Genomic DNA, 21,790 nt, shown 5'->3' on the forward strand with positions numbered 1-21,790 from the left:
CAAAATATTCTCTTTGCAATAATCTCATTTCTTCCCTTTATCTCTTTTTCTTTATTTTTCAAAGCTATTACTCACATGTATATTCTTTCCACAAAATTCCAGTACGCAGTGACAGCTTTGTGCTTAGAGTTCCTCTATGTATTACAGCTTCAGAGGTTCTGAGCAGAACACCTTCAGTGTCTGAAAATCCTTTGACAAGTTGAAAAGTCTTTTTTACTGACAATTTGCTAAGGACAAGAATTTGTTAACAAAAGCATGGTTAGTAATGTATGTTTTTGGGGAATTTTGATCTTTTTTAATTCATCACAGAAACCTATGTCTGTGTCCTCAGTCTTTGGCCCAAGGGAAAGAAGAGAGTTGAAATAATGAATAAATGAAAGAATGTGACTAATGGAATATTCTTTATACTTTTTCATAAGGGATGAATAATATAACAAGTTGTCTGAGGGCCAGGTAAATGGGTAGAGTTCAAAGCTAACCACACTGAAGGAAAACTGAAGCTAGGTCTGACCATATATACCAAAGAGAGACATTCAGGTAATAGATACAGGTAATAGATACTGTTTATATTGATATTATTGAATTCTGTCCCAATTTTTCTTCTGATTTTAGAGTACAATTGCATTGTTAGTCTGTGATTTAATACAAATACTGAACACAGGCAAAATTATTTCACTTCTCTGAAATTCCCACTATCATAACCTAACAAGAACATTTTCCTCCCACATTTGTAATTATCATCTGAAATCTGAAGTTTTCAACTAGAATAAAAAGATAAATGAGCCTTTAGTTTATGAAAATTGTTTCTATAATTATTTTGTTGTATAAGGTTTCCCTACCAGGCTGCGGGATTTTCAGATCCACCTATTCTTATAGATAAACTACAGTCTTTAAAAGGGGTGAAAAAGAGCTATCTGATTTGCTTTATGTTTCCTTTGACAACTGCTTGAAATTTCTGTAGATTTAATATTTTATGAGGAAATCAAAATAAAAATTTACCAAAGTTATTTCTATGGGTGACTATACCTTTTGGGCTAATTTGTCCAATATATATTCCTTTAAAACAAATCTATGTCTCTTCTGCGCTTTAGCTCAGTCCACTTATTATGCTCTCAAAGCTCTCAATGAAGAAAACGTACTTCTAATTCAAAGAACTTTAAAAGACCCTTTATAATTAAGAAAATATAATTCTGAGCTTATCTCTGCATAATGCAAAAGCAAATTACACATTTCATGTTAAGATTGGATATTGTGAATAGGCCCGGAAGCTAGGTAACTTAAAGGGAAAGCTATTTTCATGCAGTTTTACAAATGACATTAAGACTTACAGTGGATTTTATCGTTAATTCAGCTATACATTTTAATGCATTGTCAAGTAAATGTATTTTAATATATTTAATTGAAATTAAACCATTTCAAACAATTTAATTTGAAATTCTCCAGAGATAATAAATGTTTTATCACTGAACCTTTAAAGCATATAAACATTTTAGAGGCTTATATTAAGAGCTAGTATGTCAGGGTTCAATAAGAAGAGCTAAACCATTAGAAGATATTTATGGATATAACATAGAATTTGTCAAGGGCTTTGATATTACACAATTGTGGGAGCTGCTCGGGCATTCTTTGTAAGGTTTCTGTGTCCATGTCCGATGCTGGAGACTGGAGTCTCCAAAGCAAGTTAGTTAGGACAGAGGATGCATATGTATAATGTGGGAAAACTAAGTCAAGCAGGACCCCATCAGGACGGACTGAAAGGCATGCCAGTTTTTGCCACCTCTGATATTATGGGTATGAGCATCCTGCAGGAGAACCTGGTACCTTCTCCATGGAGCTAAATAACTGGCCCAAAATTTGAAAAAGCTGAAGGAGGATCCAAGGATGGTAGACCAACTGCAGTCCTATCTGCAGCCTCAAGCTAAGGAGATGAGCCAGTCGATTTGGTGACCCCGTGTGTATACTAAAACATAGCTGCCGCTCCATCTCAGCCCTCCAAATCTTGCACAGAGGCAATGGAAACATTCAGGCAGAGGAGATCTGGGAAATGCAGATCAGCATAGCGAGAAAGTGAGACATGACAAAGCCACCAGAGCCAATAAAATCTCTGATTCTACTTCTCAGACCCTGAATTTAATCCCCAAATCATCTACTTTATTAGTATTTCTATTTTGTTTCCAATAAGAAATGTTTGCAGTAACACATTTTGTTGCAGTTACTTTATTTTTTTATTTTTTTTTAGATTTTATTTATCTATTTGAGAGAGAGAGAATGAGAGACAGAGAGCACGAGAGGGAAGAGGGTCAGGAGAAGCAGACCCCCCACCGAGCAGGGAGCCTGATGTGGGACTCGATCCCGGGACTCCAGGATCATGACCCGAGCCGAAGGCAGTCGCTTAACCAACTGAGCCACCCAGGCGCCCTGTTGCAGTTACTTTAACCAGTATGTAAAGATGATAGTTTTTTTTAACTGAACTTATCACTGAATAGAATTTTACTAATATTTATTAGATAAAGATGATTTATATTATATTTAGATAAGCATGAAAAGAAAGGAAATCATAGTTTTCATTGATTGGAGAGAGAGGTAAAGAAAACTATCTTTTTCTTTTTCTGGTACAAAGACCAAATTTAAATTAAAAAGCAACTGTGAAGCTATGCATAAGGTAGCAGAAGCGTTATTATGCATATTTTAAATGATCTGTAAAAAATTCTAAAATTGTATGTCTTCTTAAATTCATAATTTTGTCTGAGTCTTTTTTTTTTGTCTGAGTCTTATATGTCATAGCTAATTACCTATTATTTTTCAGAAATAAAACATAACATTTCCTGTATATTTTGTAGTTATTTTTATTTTCTTTCTTTTTTTTTTTTTAAAGATTTTATTTATTTATTTGACAGAGAGAGACCCAGCAAGAGAGGGAAAAAGCACAGGGAGTGGGAGAGGGAGAAGGAGGCTTCCCACTGCGCAGGGAGCCCGATGCGGGGCTCTATCCCAGGAACCTGGGATCATGACCTGAGCCGAAGGCAGACGCTTGACAACTGAGCCACCCAGGCACCCCGAGTTATTTTTATTTTCAACTGATAAAGTGAATATCGTATCAGTTTAAAGTGAGAGGAGTGTTTCTATTCCATGAAGGAAATATCTATTATTAACTGAGTACTTCCTTTATGTGAAATACTTGATATACATCATAGAAAGTTATTAGTGAAATAGGAGCCCATTTCTTTTTTTGTTTTTTTTTTTTAAGTAGGAGCCTATTTCTTGTAACTCTACATGTCTTAAGTTCCATAAAGATTGACGTTCATAAAATTTCTCTACAGTACTTTGCAAAAATTTTTTACTTTATCAAAAAAGATACAAAAACCCATATTGTAATTTTTGTGTTCTAGGAAATGAGATAATAATGATATTTAATTAAATATGTCAATATTGAGGGCGCCTGGGTGGCTCAATCGTTAAGCATCTGCCTTTGGCTCAGGTCATGATCCCAGGGTCCTGGGATCGAGTCCTGCATGGGGCTCCCTGCTCAGCAGGAAGCCTGCTTCTCCCTCTCCCACTCCCCCTGCTTGCGTTCCCTCTCTTGCTGTCTCTCTCTATGTGTCAAGTAAATAAATAAAAATATATCAATATTGAAAATATCCAAATTTCTCATCATTGTGTGGATAAACTTAAAATCAAATGGTATCTGAGTTTCAATATTAAGCCCCACTGAGAATTCTCTAATGTGTAACTGGGAATCCCCAAAGACAGCCTAAGATGATCTCAGAAAGCAAATCTGGTTTCTGACTGGGGTAATCACTGGCCTCAATTGCTTCTATTTTTGCCATTTCACCTCTTCTCTAGCCTCTGCTATCCCAAGATAACTGTCAACACTCACCCTCAGCTCACTGCTCTGATCTCTTGCTCCGTCAAGGTAAAGATGTCCTCTCCTGACCTCTATTAGAGACAAACTCAAATTGTTGCCTCTAATCTTTATGAAACTGAAAGGCCAGGCAGTCTTTCATGATTGGTCATAATTAGTTACAGAGATTCTCATGAGGCTTTCATAGAATCCATGAATTTATACAGATAAATTATCTAGCAAATACTTGTGATATAAGAGATTTAAATATATATATATATATATATATATATTTGAAGAAAAATGTTAGTAAGCAATCACTCCAGGTTTGTCATTCTCACTAAGCAGAAGTTTACACAACATGAAATGTGTAGTTCTGTATTCATCAGATGTGAAATCTGATCAAATTTTCTTAGTTACTTTATATTTCAATATAATGACTTCTATATTTCAGTGACATTGACTTAGTTATACATTATAATTAAATGAATACATATTTCTCATAGAGACCCAATTAAAACATAATTATTTCTTATATGAATATTGTTTATTTACAAGAACAATTTGGCATTATTTTACAGTAAATGCTATGAATTTGTGACATTATTTTGTTATTATATGTGCTCTCTAATATGAAAACTGTCTAGAAGTTGTACTCATTCATGTTTTTAAATTTTCCCATTGTTTAAAATACTGGTACTTAAACAGAAAATATGATAAGGAAATAAATATTCTTAGGTTTCTATTTATTGTGGATGAGGTACTACATGATTCATAGTCAGTAAATATCTAATTTGGTGAATATTTATCACTGACCTTCCAATAATGAACTTAAGCTGGAAAACAATATTGAATCCACTAAGAATGTGAGACTCTGCAAGTAGTTTTCCTTGGTGTAGTTTTAATTTTAAATGCTATAATAAAATACATATTTTAGCTTCTAATGTCTTTGTTTTCCAGCATGAGTCACCATTGTAATTTTTTCTCTTGAATCTTTACTTAGGAAAGTTATAAAAAATTTTTCTAAAAGAATGATGAACAAGTCATTAATCACTCTTTTATCACTTTAGAAGTGTGGAGACTCAATTTTACAATTTGTTTAGATTTGAATAATCAAAGCAGATTAGAATTATTTAATAAAAAGTATGGATTATGATAACTATTCAATTTTGTTCATATCCAAAATATTTAAACTACTATGAGTCAAGATTTCTCAGTAAAATAAAAGAACACTTTGAAAATAGGTGTAAATTCTGTTATTTTAGCTTTGAGCAGTGCAATATTTATTATTTTTGGAAATCAATTTGTTGTATAAATTTTTTTAACTTGAATGAAACTTAAAAATAGTTTTCTTAGAGATGAGATTCAGTTTGAGAGAATCAAAGACTATAGACATGTAGTAGAGAGCTAAATACCCATAATGTATCTTTTTTATTATTCTTATATAAAGAAGATATTACACTAACATGTAATGAGAGAGTATATCTATTAGTATGTAGTTATTTATTGAGTGTTATGTATAAGTATGTTCAAAGGATGAGAGGAAAAAAACAACATTAGTCTAATTGCCATATCTGAAGTCCTACAGTACAATCCCAAAATGTCAACAAATATTCATACATAAATAAAGAGGGGATGGTTTGATCTGAACCAGAATTCACCCCAGACGGTGCAAACAAAAGGATTGCAAGAGAAGGATCCCTCTCATATGTAAAGGCAGGCTTAAAGAAGTAAGCAAAGATTGTGAGGTAACCAATAATCAGCAGCAGCAGAAAACCCAAACTATCACCAGACTAACTGGACCCAGGGAAGAATTAGGGTCACTGGAGATCATTGAGAACAGGGGCCATGAGGGAAGGGCTGAAGTCTGGGAATGACACAGCTATTGTTAGAGATGCTATACAGAACTAGGAAGAGAGAAAAAAAATCAAAAACAAGCAAAATATGTTTTAAAGAATGTCTCTCCTCTCTGTCTCCTATAACCTGTAAGTACCTCCCCACTGCCTGAACTTCCAGGAAGCCAACTGGTCAGGAAATCCTTGTCATGCTGTCTTTGGAATATAGCCATTTTTTTTTTTAATTTAAATTCAACTAGCCAACATATAATAAATACATCATTAGTTTTTGATGTAATGTTCAATGATTCATTAGTTGAATATAACACCCAATGCTCATCACATCATGTGCCCTCCTTAATACCCATCACCCAGTTATCCCATCCTTGCACCTACCTCCTTTTCCACAACCCTCAGTTTGTTTCCCAGAGTCAAGAGTCTCTCATAGTTTGTCTCCCTCTCTGATTTCTTCCCATTCAGTTTTCCATCCCTGTCCCTATGATCCTCCTTGCTCTTTCTTATACTCCACATATGAGTGAAACCATATGATAATTGTCTTTCTCTGATTGACTTATTTCACTTAGCATAATCCCTTCCAATTCTATCCATGTCAAAGTAAATGGTAGGTATTCATCTTTTCTGATGGCTGAGTAATATTCCATTCATATATACAAGGGGATATAGCCTTTTATGTGCAGAGCAAGACAGACAAAGTCAGAGAATGGGAGTACAGGCCAAATGGAGAGTAACAAGCAGAACACCCTTTCTGGTTTCTGGTCTACCTACAGATTTCTCTCCCAAATTTTGTATCTTTAATTAAGTCACTTTGATGGTAATTTGGAAGGGACGATAGTAACAAATGGTGCTTACATTAGCATGTAGAATGATGTGAATTCCTCTCCAACATGCATATTTTTAGTCTTGAAAAAGACAGGCTCCAATCATAATTCCTTAAACTTCTTTTGGATGAAAGACTTACAGGGCCCTCCCCCCACCCCTTCTTAGAACAGGGCTAATATTACTATCTAATAATTGATCAGCATGGTTTTTATATGTCACAAACTCCACATTTTTAAGCATGTAGGATTAATATTAATAAGGCTTATATTTCACATTGCCTTCTTTTTTTATTTAAAAAAATACATACTATATGTTGGGGGTTTACTATGAGCCAAATATCATATAAAAATTTTATATACGTTATTCAGTTAACTCATTCCACAAAACATTGATATTTTTGGTTTCCTCTCATCCCCATTTTGTGGAAGACGTAACTGAGGCTAACAAGTTTTTAAGGGCCCATTATCATCAAGGCGCCAGGTATTCCTTGAAGAAAATCAGACTAACACAAGAGTCCATTTTTTTAACAAATATTCTTTTGTTTGTTTCTCTCTCTATTTATTTAATTAGTGTCCATCCAGTTTTACTCCTTCTGTAATCCTAACTACATCTCTCTAAAATAGGTTTTACTAATATAAAGGCAAAAAAAAAAAAAAATGTATAGTCCCAGAGAAATGACAGTACATGCTAGCAAATAAAACTTCAGGAATCTGCCTATTATTGTCACTTCGTTTTACTATATTCTGTGACCAATAAAACATTTTGCTGACAACACAAAAAATCACTATAATTGATACACATATATCTTAGGAATCAATGATATTCTGTGGTCCATGACAACAGTGCTCTCATAGGTCATATTCTGAGGGAAGCCAAATGTGAATCAGAGTTTAGTGTCAGGATGTTTCTTAGAAACAAAACCCTTGCTGTCAACACCTATGGAAAAAGAAAAAAAAAAAAAAAAAAAAAAACAGGCAAAGCAAGATAGGGCAGGTGCAACAAACTCAGCCAACTTCTCAAGAACTCTGGATTGAAATGTCCCATCTAAGCTATCCTGAATTGAACAGGAAATAATGAAGCCCTTACATCCTCCATCCCCTCACTCTATGTCCCCCCAACTTCTATTAATCACTACTTATGGGTCACTCCAGAAAGGACATAACCTTGAACAAGGGTGCCCTCTGCAGTTGAGACCATCCTGAAAGTTCTGATAGCTGAAGGTTGTGGGGAGCTTAGACAATACTTTCTTCCTTGAAGGGGAGTCTGGGTTGTACTTCTCCATATCCACAGATGCTATTTCTCTCCTGAGACATACAGACTTACTTTGGCAATAATAATGAGCCCTAGCCTTATTCTTTCTAAACTGGAGTTGATTTTGTCCTAGAAGTACCAGATCATAAAATGTGGTACATTTGGATACGTCCATTCAAACCTATGTCTCCTTTCTCAACTTTACTTAATTAATTCTATATAAGGCATTTGGTCTGAGATTTCAGATCAGATCTTAAAAATTCTTAAATTACTCAAATATGGCAAATTGTTGGCTGTAGAAGTTCCTCTTTCCTTTCTGCTTTCATAAACACCAACAATAATATAATGTTCAAATATTCTCTTTCAAAATGCATGGCGGGTTTGTGGTAAATTGTGGTTTGCAGGCAAATCTTCATTTACTAACTACAGCAGTTGAGAATGCAGCAGAAGGCTGTTCTGATCATTGGAGCCTGAAAGTCCTATGCACCATCATGAAAACAACATGCTTTCTCTCCAAAAGAGGGCTTTCCCTTCCTTTCTCTAACCAGCTAAAACAGAATGCAATTAGGAGAGAGAAAAGAAATCTGAACCTCAAACAAAAGTTGTATTGTTATGAAGTTTAAAGGTGAGTTTGTACAAATATCAAAAACTAATTAAGCAGAACAGGTGATATTTAACTACTTTGAAACTTTGAAAAGGGAAAATTGATTTTTGTCTCATTGGATTAAATTACATTTTCATATTGATTGACACAAAGCGCTTCTGTTACTTCTCTTCCAGACAAGGTAAATACACTAGCTGCTATTTATTCATGAAACCCTGTCTCTCAAAATTTCAGAGAATGTTATTCTAACATTTTATTATTAAACAAATATTTTGACAGGTGATGATATTTTAGAAGATAAACAGAAATATACATCCATTCACTTCTACTATGTAATTTAGACCTAGAAAATACGACACAGAAGTGGTGGAATGCATTCAGAGGTCAATTCTTGTGTCTGGTGTAGATTAAGATCAATGGAATCAATAAAGCTTAATTAAAACTTTGACCATTCAATATTTCTGTCAGTCACAAAACTAAAATGTTGAGTTAAGAACTACTAGCTAGTAATCATTTCATTTACTTCCCCCAAAGTCATCAAATGGCTAAGAATAAAAACACATAAGCCCCATAAAGACATTAAACTACAAGAAAGTTAGAAAATTTTCTAAGAAAGTGGGATAGAAGGTGAGGAGCCTAGACTAGCCCCCCAACTTCTCCGACAAAGACTATAGTGAAGAGGCGCCCCTCCCCCTCCCTGTGGGGTGCTGTCTGAGGACTAGTGGAGGCCAGGAGGCCAAGAGTAGAACTTAGACTTCCATCCCCACCTGTCAGTAATAAGGGGCACCCACCTTCACCCAGTGTCAGAGAAGGCCTGCTAAAACATAAGATTTAAATAAGATCTGGTGTCTTGGGGTGCCTGGGTGGCTCAGACAGTTGAGCTTCGCCTTCCGCTCAGGTCATGATCTCAGGGTCCTGGGATCCAGCCCCACATTGGGCTCCCTGCTCAGCGGGGAGCCTGCTTCTTCCTCTCCCTCTGCTGCTACCCCTGCTTGTGCTCTCTCACTCAAATAAATAAATAAATAAAATCTTAAAAAAAAAAAAAAAAGAAAGTGAAGCAGAGAGGAGCATAAGAATATAAAAAGAATCTTATTCTGTGAACCACAAAATGCTCCCCCGTCACAGAAACATACCAGTTTTTTGTTTGTTTGTTTGTTTGTTTTTTAAAGATTTTATTTATTTGACAGAGAGACACAGCTAGAGAGGGAACACAAGCAGGGGGAGTGGGAGAGGGAGAAGCAGGGTCCCGGCTGAGCAGGGAACCCGATGCGGGGCTTGATCCCAGGACCCTGGGATCATGACCTGAGCCGAAGGCAGAGGCTTAACGACTGAGCTACCCAGGTGCCCCTGAAACATACCAGTTTTAACTGATTTGTTTGTTTTGATTTTCATTTCAGTTTTGGAAAGTAAATAACGTGACACAATACTTGAAAGTAGGAAGGAGGTTTAGGGAAACAGAAGTTAATCTTGAAGACCCAAATAATTTTTATGACCCTAGTTCTAATCTTTCATTGTGCTAATGGGAAATATTAGGTAAAAACAGCATGGAATTTTCTGGATTTTTTAGATAGTAGAGAGGATTTGTAGAGGTTCAGTGGAGTAAGATATGGAAAAAAATAGAGCACAATGAGAATTATATATATATATATATAATAGATTATTTTATATATAATATATAATTAATATATATTAATATAATATAATTAGAATATATATAATGAAAAGATGAGAGCTATCTTAAGGAATTTTATTATTGTTTTGTTTTGCATCCTCACTTCACTTCTCATACTAAAATTTCAAATAGTTTTCCCTCTTACCCTGAATGAAATTTGAGATATTTAACAGGTCCTAAACTGTAATACAATAATCTCCCTTATCTGCTGGGGATGAATTCTGAGACCCCCAGTAGATGCCTAAAACCATGACTAGTACTGAGCCCTATATATACTGGGTTTTTTTTTCCCTGTATATACATACTTATGATAAAGTTTAATTTGTAAATTAGCCACAGTAAGAGATTCTTTTAGGGTTCCTGGACCCAATTCCAACATGGGGGTCCCCCATAAACACCAAGTAATTCTTGGACACCAGCACAGTGTCTGAGAATTCAACTTCATTCTGACACTATCTATTGGAGATAGCATGAAATTCCATAGGTTAAGGGTTCAGTCCTACAAGACTGCCCCTCTATTTCTACTTCAGATGCCTGTCCAAAGTCCCAAACTATTACTTGTGCTTCTGACCAACCAGATACAGATTGTAGGTTTCCAAGGCCTCCTCCTCCGGTTGTTTTAATTTGTTAGAGTGGCTCACAGAACTCAGGGAAACACTTGATGTTTGTTTACCAGTTTCTTAAGAGATATAATAAAGGTTGCAAATTAATAGCCAGATAAAAAGCTACTACAGACAGCAAACTCTTGGGAAAGGGCACAGAGTTTTGATTGGAGAGACTGGGGAGAGAGTGGAATGCCACTCTCCCCAATTCTCCCCAGTCTCCAAAGTTGATGTGGTCACCAACCTGGAAACTCTGAATTCTGTCCTATTGTGCTTTTACATAGGCTTCACTGTATGGTCATGATTGACAAAATCATTGGCCACTGGCTGCTTCAACCTTCAGTCCCTTCCCAGAGGTCAGGGTAACCTTCATTGACATAACAAAAACACCTTTATTGCCCTTCACACTTAGGAAATTCCACAGGTTTTGGAACCTTTGAGACAGAAATGGTAGACAAAGGTCATCTGAATGACCAAATATATGTTCCTTGTAAATCACAATATCACAGAGATTAACAATAATAACTAATAATAAAATAAAATGATTATACCAATATATTATAGTAAAAGTTATATGAATGTGGTCTCTCTCTCTCTCAAAATATCTTATTGTTCTATACTCACATTCTTCTTGTGATGACATGAAAAGATAAAATGCTCCGTGATGGGATGAAGTGAATGAGGTGTGCATTGTGACATAGTGGAGCATACATAGCATTAGACTATTTAATGATGTTCTGGCAATTGTCAGAAGGAGGATCATCTGCTTCTGGGTGAAGGATGACAGCAGGGCACTGAAACTTTGGAAAGTAAAACCATAGGTAAGGGGGGGAAACTTCTGTAAATGACTTTATTACCAACTTGGATCCCTGGGTCCTCCAAGCAATAGAAATACACGGGGGTCAAGGAAGTATTCCAGGCAAGACTTTTACTGGGGCTTATGTGCAAGCACAGAGGGGCAGCACAAAGGAAATGATGCTTCAGGCTGACCCTGTGAACAAAAGCCAGGGAAAGTTTTTAAAGAAGCTAAGGCAGGAAGCTAAGCATGTGGGGGGGGGGGGGGAAGAGACACAAAAAATTGGGTGCACAGGCACAGTGGACAAGAACATGCTTCGTCATACATCGCCTCCACAATGGTATACACTGCTTTCAGCCACACTGTAATCATTGCAGTTCTGTAAATATTCCAAGTACACTCACAATTCAAGCCCTTTGTACATCTGTTTCCTATATATATTCTAGATATCCACATGACTTGCTTATCACTTCCTCCAGCTCTCTGCTTAAATATCAAGGGGTACTTCCTTGATAGTCCTACATGAAATTTCACCACCCTCTGTGCTCTCTCTCACTTTGCTTTATCTTTTTTTCACAGTTATTATCACTTTTTGCTATATAATATGCTATATAATATTTATTTGTTTAGTTTGTTTATTGTTACTGTCTTTCTTCCCCATAAAAATGTCTGTCTTCTTCATGAGAGCATAGAGCCTGTTTTGTTTACTCTTATATCCAAATACCTGAAGAAAATTGAGTAAATATTTGCCAAATGAAGGAATGTATCTCCTTACTTCCCTACAGAATTCTTAGTATAAAATAAACTTTCATTTTTGTATTACAAAAGTGGATGTCCCTTGGGGAATAAAATGAAGGTTTAGCAGAACCTTAAGGTAAATGTAGGGCAGTATCAGCTTAGCTGCCTCGATGGTAATCACTGAAGTAGTCAGTTACTCTGGGAGAGCAGAAAAGCATCTCATAGGGTTATTTATATTCTTGTGCTAGTGAGGTACAGGAAAAAGAAACTGAGAAATTGCATGTACTCATTATTTATTAAAATGATGGCTATATACAATAAAGGAGTTTGGTTAAGTCTTATAGTTCAGAAACTATATAATATGATTCAAGCATTTGGCTTTATGGAGATTTGATGTGACTGAACTATAAAAACTAAGAGAACCAGATGGACTAATGTAGAAAAACTGTTCATCAAAGGTGTCCTTTCTCCCTGGTAATCTTTTATCAGTTGTTGAAAAGCAAATGATCTGAGGCAGCAAATGCTATATAGCATGTGGAATTCCTTTACATATATTCAGAGAGGAATCATATCCGGCTCATCCCAGTCTATTTTAAAAACTCTGTAAATTAAGACCAATATTTAATTCTAGATTACCTTTGCTACTTTTCTTTAAGACTCTTCAAAATGTCATTTTCTCCAGAATAATTATAATAAATCTGGTCAATATTTTTCCAACTTTAAAAAGCAAATTTGCTAGTGGAAATACAAAAGACTGAGGGAATTAATTTTTCTCCTTCAAGCCACTAACATGTCATTCAGTAAGAATGAAATGAGAACAATTAAAAAGAAAAAAAGACATGTTGTTTCAGGCCATTCCACTAAATCACTGGTTCCATACATTAAATAAAGTACAAAAATATCTAATTACCCTAGACCATTAGATCTTAACTGGTAAAGTGTTTTAGAACAAATTTGAGAAAGGCCTTTAATTCACTTCTAAATCTAAAGCCTATACCAAGCAAACTTTTACATGTGAATTTTTCTATCTACTATTCTTTCCACATAGATAATACTTATCCCACAGTGCTCTAAAAATCATGTTGAATGTTGATTGAATGAGCAAAGTCAGTGCATGAATTAATGACTGCACGTACTAAGAAAGGGATATACTTTAACCTTAATTCTACTTATATTGATAGGAACATTAAAAAGTTAAGAAACTAGTGATACCTTTTTGGATACAATGCCAAAGATACAACCCATGAAAGAAATAATTGATAAGTTGGACTTTATTATGGACTTTGGGTGATTATAATGGGTCAGTGTAGGTTCACCCATTGCAAAAAAAAAAACTTATCATTATCGCTGATACTGGGGGAGGTCATCCATGTGTGGGGTAAGGAATATTTGGGAAATCTCTGTACCTTCCTCTCAATTTTGATGTAAAACTAAAACTGCCCTAAACCAATAGTCTTTGAAAAAAAAATAAAATATGGTCTTCAAAAAACATTAAGGGAGCATGGACTCATGTGAAAAACTGAAACTAAAGCAAAGCTGAAAATCTTGAATTTTATTGAAATAAGTGAATAAAGAGATCTGACCTGATAACTCAACTGAGATTTCTCTATCACTTTTATAGCAGAACCTAAGTGCAGTGGTTACCAAATTTCAAGTTATCAAATTTCCACTACAATCATGTGTCATAGCGGAAAAAAATTTAAAAATTTAAAAAGGGTGTGATAAATCAGTAATATTTCTTAAAGTGTGATCCATGGACTACATGTATAATTTATAACTGATAACACTTTCAAAAATGCTGATTTTTAGTACAATCTTACTTCTTGCCTGATAGTAGCACGGAGAAAATTATTCTATAGTAACATACAATGACCAAATCACATTCCCGTGAAAAAGAAAGGTTATTTTACCCATCTTACATGTTTAATATGGTCATCATGGGAAGAGAGAACTCAGCCCCCAACTTAATGGAGAGGAGAAAGAGCACGTTCAAGTAAATGCCTCAGCACAAAGTGTAATAGTTGCCTTATCAAGCTGGTTAGAACTGGTCATGGCATCACATAGCTTTAAAGGGATAAAAAGTAAAAAGTCTCCAAGTACCTAGAATAGAGAAAAATGAAACATTGAGTGAATACCATACCTAAAGAATCTAAATCTGTAGGTAAGGAGGCCAAAAAAAAATCATTCTTTTCCATTTTTTAATGAGTCCCACAAGCACAAGAAAATTTGATAACCACTGCTCTGAATCTGTTTCTTATATAAAAACATTAGAAAAATTTGACTTGAACTGGACCCCTTTACTAATTTAATCCAATAATTTAATTCAAGATTTTTGGTTCTATTTCAATTTGTCACATGATGTAATGATCTCCTAACTCTCAATGTCCCTATTTTTTTATTTTATTTTATTGTTATGTTAATCACCATACCTTACATCATTAGTTTTTGAGGCATTGTTCCATGATTTATTGTTTGTGTATAACACCCAGTGTTCCATTCGATACGTGCCCTCTTTAATACCCATCACCAGGCTAACGCATCCCCCCAACCCCTTCCCTCTAGAACCCTCAGTTTGTTTCTCAGAGTCCATAGTCTCTCATGGTTCGTCTCCCCCTCCGATTTCCCCTCCTTCATTTTTCCCTTCCTACTATCTTCTTTAAAAAAATAAACAAACATAAAGATTTGTCCATTTTGAGAGAGAGAGAGCACCAGTGGAGGAATAGAGGGAGAGAGAGAGAGAGAATCCCAAGTAGACTCCGTGCTAAGTGCAGACCCAGACTAGGGGGTGGGGCTCAATCTCATGACCCTGAGATCACAAGGTGGACACTCAACCAACTGCACCACCCAGGTGCCCCACAATATCCCTATTAATGTAAATGGAACAGAAATAAAAATATACTTTGTGTTTCATAAAGTTTAGCATGTACATCAATAAAGCATGGCACTCATTAATTTCTCATGGTGCTGATGGACTGCCTAAAAAAAGATGAAGTAAAAAAAAAAATAAGTGGCAGAGGAAATATATTCCTGTTTATGAAGTTCCTGGAAAAGTAAGTTATTTACACAGTATAGTATCTATGGAATAATCATCTTAACTACACAGAAAGTTGAGGATCTCATTACTCCCATTTTGAGACTTTTACATTTATATTTACAGAGTTGTCTGAGGCGTTGGAATTAATTAGAAAACAAAATGATTTGGTTTGTTTTGCCATATCTCTTAGACTTGAATACTAAAACTAAACAGATCTGTCAAACAATTTAGGCTCAGTCGTCATTAAGGTTCTTGGATACTTTAGTGCTGTCTGTAGGATAATATAATGGATCTACTAATAAATAAGTAAAAGAAAACCATGAAAAGTGTCTAATGATGATCAAAATGAGCCTTATATAAATCTGCCATTATCTAACATCAATAGGAGAAGAAGAAAATGTGGTATGGAAACAGTTTTATGTAAATCACCAAAGGGTATTGTGAAACTTTATGACTTGAGGCATTTCTCTTAGTAAAAGGAATAGCATATCATACTGATTTTTTGATTGAGCTATTTGACAGTCAAGATGGCAGGTCACAGCTGAAAAGACAGCTGGTGTTAGGCATTATCCATCACTCATATGACAAAAAATATTGTGAGCTTAACTTTGCAATGCTTAAGCACATGCTGATCAGGTTCTGTATCTAACACGGTATCAGAAAATAGAACAGGGTGTTTCCATGGAGTGAAATAGCGTATGTCCACATTACAGCTGGGATACTTTGAGTTAGGTTGTCAGAATCAAGTTTTCTTCAATGACTTGACTAATGTTGACAACCAATGGAATAATTCAGATACTATTTAATATGAATGAGGAGAGAATATTGAGGTATCCAATTTAATTGATTTAATTAACATGATGATTGTCAATTTTTCACCACAGCTTATTACTTTATGTGGCAATTATAGCTCTGTGAACACTAATTTCTGAATCATGAAAATGAAAACATATATCAAACGTGAGAGAGATATTTGTATATAATACCAGTTTTTACTAAAATTGATAATCATTTTTTTTTACTTTTTGCTTGAGTTTTAGTATTATATTCATTGATTAATTAATTTTCTTACTTATTGCCTTTATTTCTAACATTGGTTAGAATGTAGAGAATATTTTAGGAAAAAAAAATATTTTAAGGGCTGTTTGGTACTTTTACCTAGAATAGAATAAAATCAAAATCTATAAAGGATACAAGTGTTGTTTCTAAAGTAGATTTAAAACAACAAATGTGGTGTATTATGGCTATTTCCTTCTCTACATTATCCTTAATGCAGTTTTCAAGCATAAACAAAGGGAAAAACAATTGACTGTCTTGTAACCTGAGTTTTCAATAGATAAGAAGCTGTCATGGATTGTCACATATTGTCAAACTTAGAAAAAATAGAACCTATTTAATGCCAGACGTGGTGATAGAATTTTAATCACATAGGGAAAAAAATAATATATAACATTTCAGTGAAGGATAAAATGTTCATTTTGTAACTGAACTTTATTCACATTTTAATCAATGTTTAATACACAACTGCTTGACATTAATTATAAATCTTATTCATTATTTAAAAGCACTTGCAATCAATGCATCTATATTTTACCTAGCATGTAAATATTATTGTTTACAAGTCTGAAGAAAATATCCACTTAAATGTGTTGATTAGATTATTAATTAACAAATGTATGTCACTATGATAGAGAAATTAATATATTTATACTTAGTAAGACTGTGATAACATTAATTTCTAATTCCTAGGAATTGCCAGTGCATATTAAAAACATGAGTATTAGTGTTTGATTTATAGTTACTTTTAGAGTGTGTTAAAGAAATTAATCAAATCTATTTTTTGGACTATGAATCTGGGATGTCTTGAAATAATATTAGAAATTGTTACTTTGTTGTAACCGTTTTTATATTTCTTTTTTTCCTACAGTCTTAATATTTGCAATTAACTTGTTTCATTTTCATGTGCATGGAGATAGTGTTTCCCTCTGATGATAGTAGCAGAGAACCAGTTTTGAGGCATGTAGACCAACGTCAAAGTTAATTTGGGCTGAAATGTGCATAGATCTCATTAATGACATCTTAACAAATTTTAGTGTGATGTGATTTCCTCTAAGCAAGCTGCACATTGGAAAAGAGCTTTAGAAATCCTGAGAGACCCATCCTTCTATCTCACTGAATTCCACTCCTGCTACTGTATGAAACCTTATAATTTTTTAAATTACTTTTAACTAACTTAAAGCATCTTGATATACACCAAAAATGAGTAAAACATTTCAATAATAAATGTAACTTAACAACCAATAGTATTTATCTTAAATTATACTACCAATTATTTACTTAAGGTGTTATTCCTCTTTTATAGTTGCTGTTTTTATTGTTATTGTTTATTGTTATTGTTATTGTTATTTATTGTTATTGAATTCATAAATTCCCTGCTTTTTTTCTGTCACCCTCAAACTGCACTAATTGAGTCTCAAAATTATAACACCTTGGAACTAAAGAGAGAAATAATTAATTGAAGTTTTTAACTTTTAAAATAATTTTAAACAAATTTAAACTTAGAGAAAAGTAGCAAAGTTAGTACAAAGAACTCCCAAATACTCTTCAAGATTATAGAGCTACCTTATGATCCAGCAATTGCACTACTGGGTATTTACCCCAAAGATACAAATGTAGGGACCAAAGGGGTACATGCACCCCAATGTTTATAGCAACAATGTCCACAATAGCCAAACTATGGAAAGAGTCAAGATGTCCTTCGACAGATGAATGGATAAAGAAGATGTGGTATATATATACAATGGGATATTATGCAGCCATCAAAAGGAATGAAATCTTGCCATTTGCAACAATGTGGATGGAACTGGAGGGTATTATGTTGAGTGAAATAAGTCAATCAGAGAAAGACATGTATCATATGATCTCACTGATATGAGGAATTCTTAATCTCAGGAAACAAACTGAGGGTTGCTGGAGTGGTGGGGGGGGATGGGGTGGCTGGGTGATAGACATTGGGGAGGGTATGTGCTATAGTGAGCACTGTGAATTGTGTAAGACTATTGAATCACAGACCTGTACCTCTGAAACAAAAAATGCATTATATATTTAAAAAAAAGAAGAAGAAGAAGAAGATAGAAGGAGGGGAAGAATGAAGTGGGGGAAATCGGAGGGGGAGAAGAACCATGAGAGACTATGGACTCTGATAAACAAACTGAGGGTTCTAGAGGGAAGGGGGGTGGGGGGATGGGTTAGCTTGGTGATGGGTATTAAAGAGGGCACGTTCTGCATGGAACACTGGGTGTTATACGCAAACAATGAATCATGGAACACTACATCAAAAACTAATGATGTAATGTATGGTGATTAACATAACATAATAATAAAAAAAAAGAAAAAAAAAGACTAACTTGTAAATATTTTGCTGTGAGTTATTCCCAATCTCGCTCTCTCTCTTTCTCCCATATCATGTGTACCTGGGTATATATATGTAAGTATAGATACATATGTATATGTACATATTTTTACCATTATTTTCAGAACCACTTGATAATAACTTGCAAACATCAAGGCACTTTTTGCTTAAATATGTCAATATGTATCCCATGATAAAAACAGGAAATTTGACATTGCTGTAATACTATTATCCAACCTACAATTTTACTCATATTTTGCCAAATTTCCCCAAATTTTCCTCTTAGAATTTATCTGGTTCAAGACCACACATCACATTAACTTTTCTCTTCTCTTACTGTCTCTTTTGTCTGCTTTAATCTGGATTGATTCATCTGTAATTTTTTGTCTTTCAAAACTTTGATATTTTGAAGACCATAGGCCATTTATTTGTTTAATGTCCTTCAGTTTGTATGTGTCTGATGGTTCTTTATCATTTAGTTTAGAATATGCATTCTGGACAGTGATACCATATAAGTGCTCCTTCTTTAGTGCAACATATCAAGAAGCAGATGATATCAATTTATGCCACGTTGGTGATGTAAATTTTGATCATTTGTTTAAGTAGTATCCTTCAGATCACTCTCTATAAATAACTATTGTTAATTGTGTAACAACTAAGAAATGGGAATGAAGTTATACTTTAAGACAAAGTGAATATCTTGTCCATCATCAAAGTTTCATTCTTGAGTTTTAACATCCATTCTTCCATAATTCGTTGTTACTGATTATTGCATAATGATAATTACTCCTTTTACCTTTATTAATATTTTACTGTAAGAAAGATATTTTCCTTCTTTCCTTTTTTTAATTTTTGATATGGAAGACTCAAGGAATCTTACTTTATTCAATGGATTATAATCCATTACTATCATGTTCATTCCCAAATTATTTATGTTCATTCCCAAATTATTCTGTTAGTCAATGTAAACCCATTCAGGCTAGCAAACTTGAATTTCTGACACATTCCTATAATTTTTTTAGTGCATCTGATTTTTTGTTTTCCATAAAAAGAAACTCTTAACGTATGAACGGACTTTTTCTGCTCTAGCCCTGGAATCATCACTTTCTCTAAGGAATCATGATTCTATTTATTGGATAATGGTACTTAGAAACTGAATTAGTTCAAATTAGTCTAATTTAAAAACTACAATGATATACCACCTCACATCTGTCAGAAAGGCTAAAATTAACACAGGAAACAACAGAGGTAGTGAGGATGAGGGGAAAGGGGAACCTTCTAACACTGTTGGTGTGAATGAAAACGGTGCAGCCACTCTGGAAAGCAGTATGGAGGTTCCTCAAAAAGTTAAAAATAGAACTACCCTATGACCCAGCATTTGTACTACTAGGTGTTTACCCAAAGGATACAAAAATGCTGATTTGAAGGGATACATGCATCTGAATGTTTATAGCAGCATTATCAACAATAGCTACATTATGGAAAGAGCCCAAGTGTCCATCAACTGATGAATGGATAAAGAAGAGGTTTTATATATATATAGAATGGAATATTACTCGGGCATCAAAAAGAATGAAATTGTGCCATTTGCAACAATGTGGATGGAACTAGAGGGTATTATGTGAAGCCAAATAAGTCAGAGAAAGACAAATACCATATGATTTTACTCATATGTGGAATTTAATAAACAAAACAGATTAACATAGGGGAAGGGGAAAAAAAAGGGGGATCGGCAGAGGGAAGAGACTCTTAACTAAGTGAGGGTTGATGGAGGAGGTGGGTGGGTGATGGGCTAGATAGGTGATGGGTATTAAGGAGGGCACTTGTTATGATGAGCACTGGGTGTTATATGTAAGTGATGAATCACTACATTCTACTCCTGAAACCAGTATTACCCTATATGTTCAGAAACTAGAATTTAAATAAAAACTTGAAACAAACAACAAAAGATAAAAACTACTTGAAAAACTTCAATCTATGTTTTCCAACACACACACAAAAATCACTTAACCTTTAGAGACATAAAACATACAATATTTACTTTTTTAAAGGCAGAAGGGGAATCAATCCCTTTCCTAGAACAATGAAATTTAAGGGCGCCTGGGTGGCTCAGTTGTTAAGCATCTGCCTTTGGCTCAGGTCATGATCCCAGGGTCCTGGGATCGAGCCCCACATTGGGCTCCCTGCTCCGCGGGAAGCTTGCTTCTCCCTCTCCCACTCCCTCTGCTTGTGTTCCCTCTCTCGCCGTCTCTCTCTCTGTCAAATAAATAAATAAAATTAAAAAAAAAAAAAGAACAATGAAATTTAGAGTACATCATGAAAAAATAATAAGGAAACTGTCAATGCATTGACTAATGATGCCACAATGGAAGAGGAATCCTAATTTCCCAAGTAGATTTGTCACAAAGGGACTAGAGCTAGGAATATATTTTTTAAACTATTTAAATATTTCTTGTCCAATTCCAAACAAGAGAAGTCCAGAAACTTCAGTCTCAGATAGTCCATAGCTGTTTCTTATCTAGGTGTATCCTATTACATTCAAACTCAAATCTATATCATTTAGCTTAGTACCTGAAATGTTGTATATATTCATTTCTTTTTAATGAAGAAACAGGAAAAAAAGTAAGAAAGATTAAGAAAAAACATAGAATGAGAGAAAAGAATGAAAAAAGTGATAAAAAGAATATTTGGCTAATGTTTAATTCCTGTTAGAAAGACTTCCACCTTTGTTGAGGAGATGCTATGATAAGCCCAATTTGGAGTAGAGGCTGAGTCAAGAGTTGACTAGTGTGGTGTGTAGACTTCAAGAAGGAAATCATTCTATAAAATACAATGTCTGACACAATTCTTGGTCAGAAGGGAAAGTTGGGCACAATGGAGAATATGAGATATGCAGCCCCTACACCAAGTACTTGCTAATCAAACACAAAATAAAAGGCTTTATATATTTGAGATGACACTTAAATTTGCTTTTGAAGGTTAACTAAATATTTATTTGATTAGAAAAAGAGGTGAAAGTCTTTGTAGACTAAAGAGGTTTTACAATTAAAAGAAAGATTCATGCAGACATGAAATTATAATATAGGTTAAGGAAAAGCAAATGTTTCAGTGTAGCTTAGGTAACAGGGTACCTGGAAAGCCTAGTTGAATTCAAATTTTATCCCA

Source organism: Halichoerus grypus, chromosome 3 (assembly GCF_964656455.1).
Source record: "Halichoerus grypus chromosome 3, mHalGry1.hap1.1, whole genome shotgun sequence".
Lineage (NCBI taxonomy): Eukaryota > Metazoa > Chordata > Mammalia > Carnivora > Phocidae > Halichoerus > Halichoerus grypus.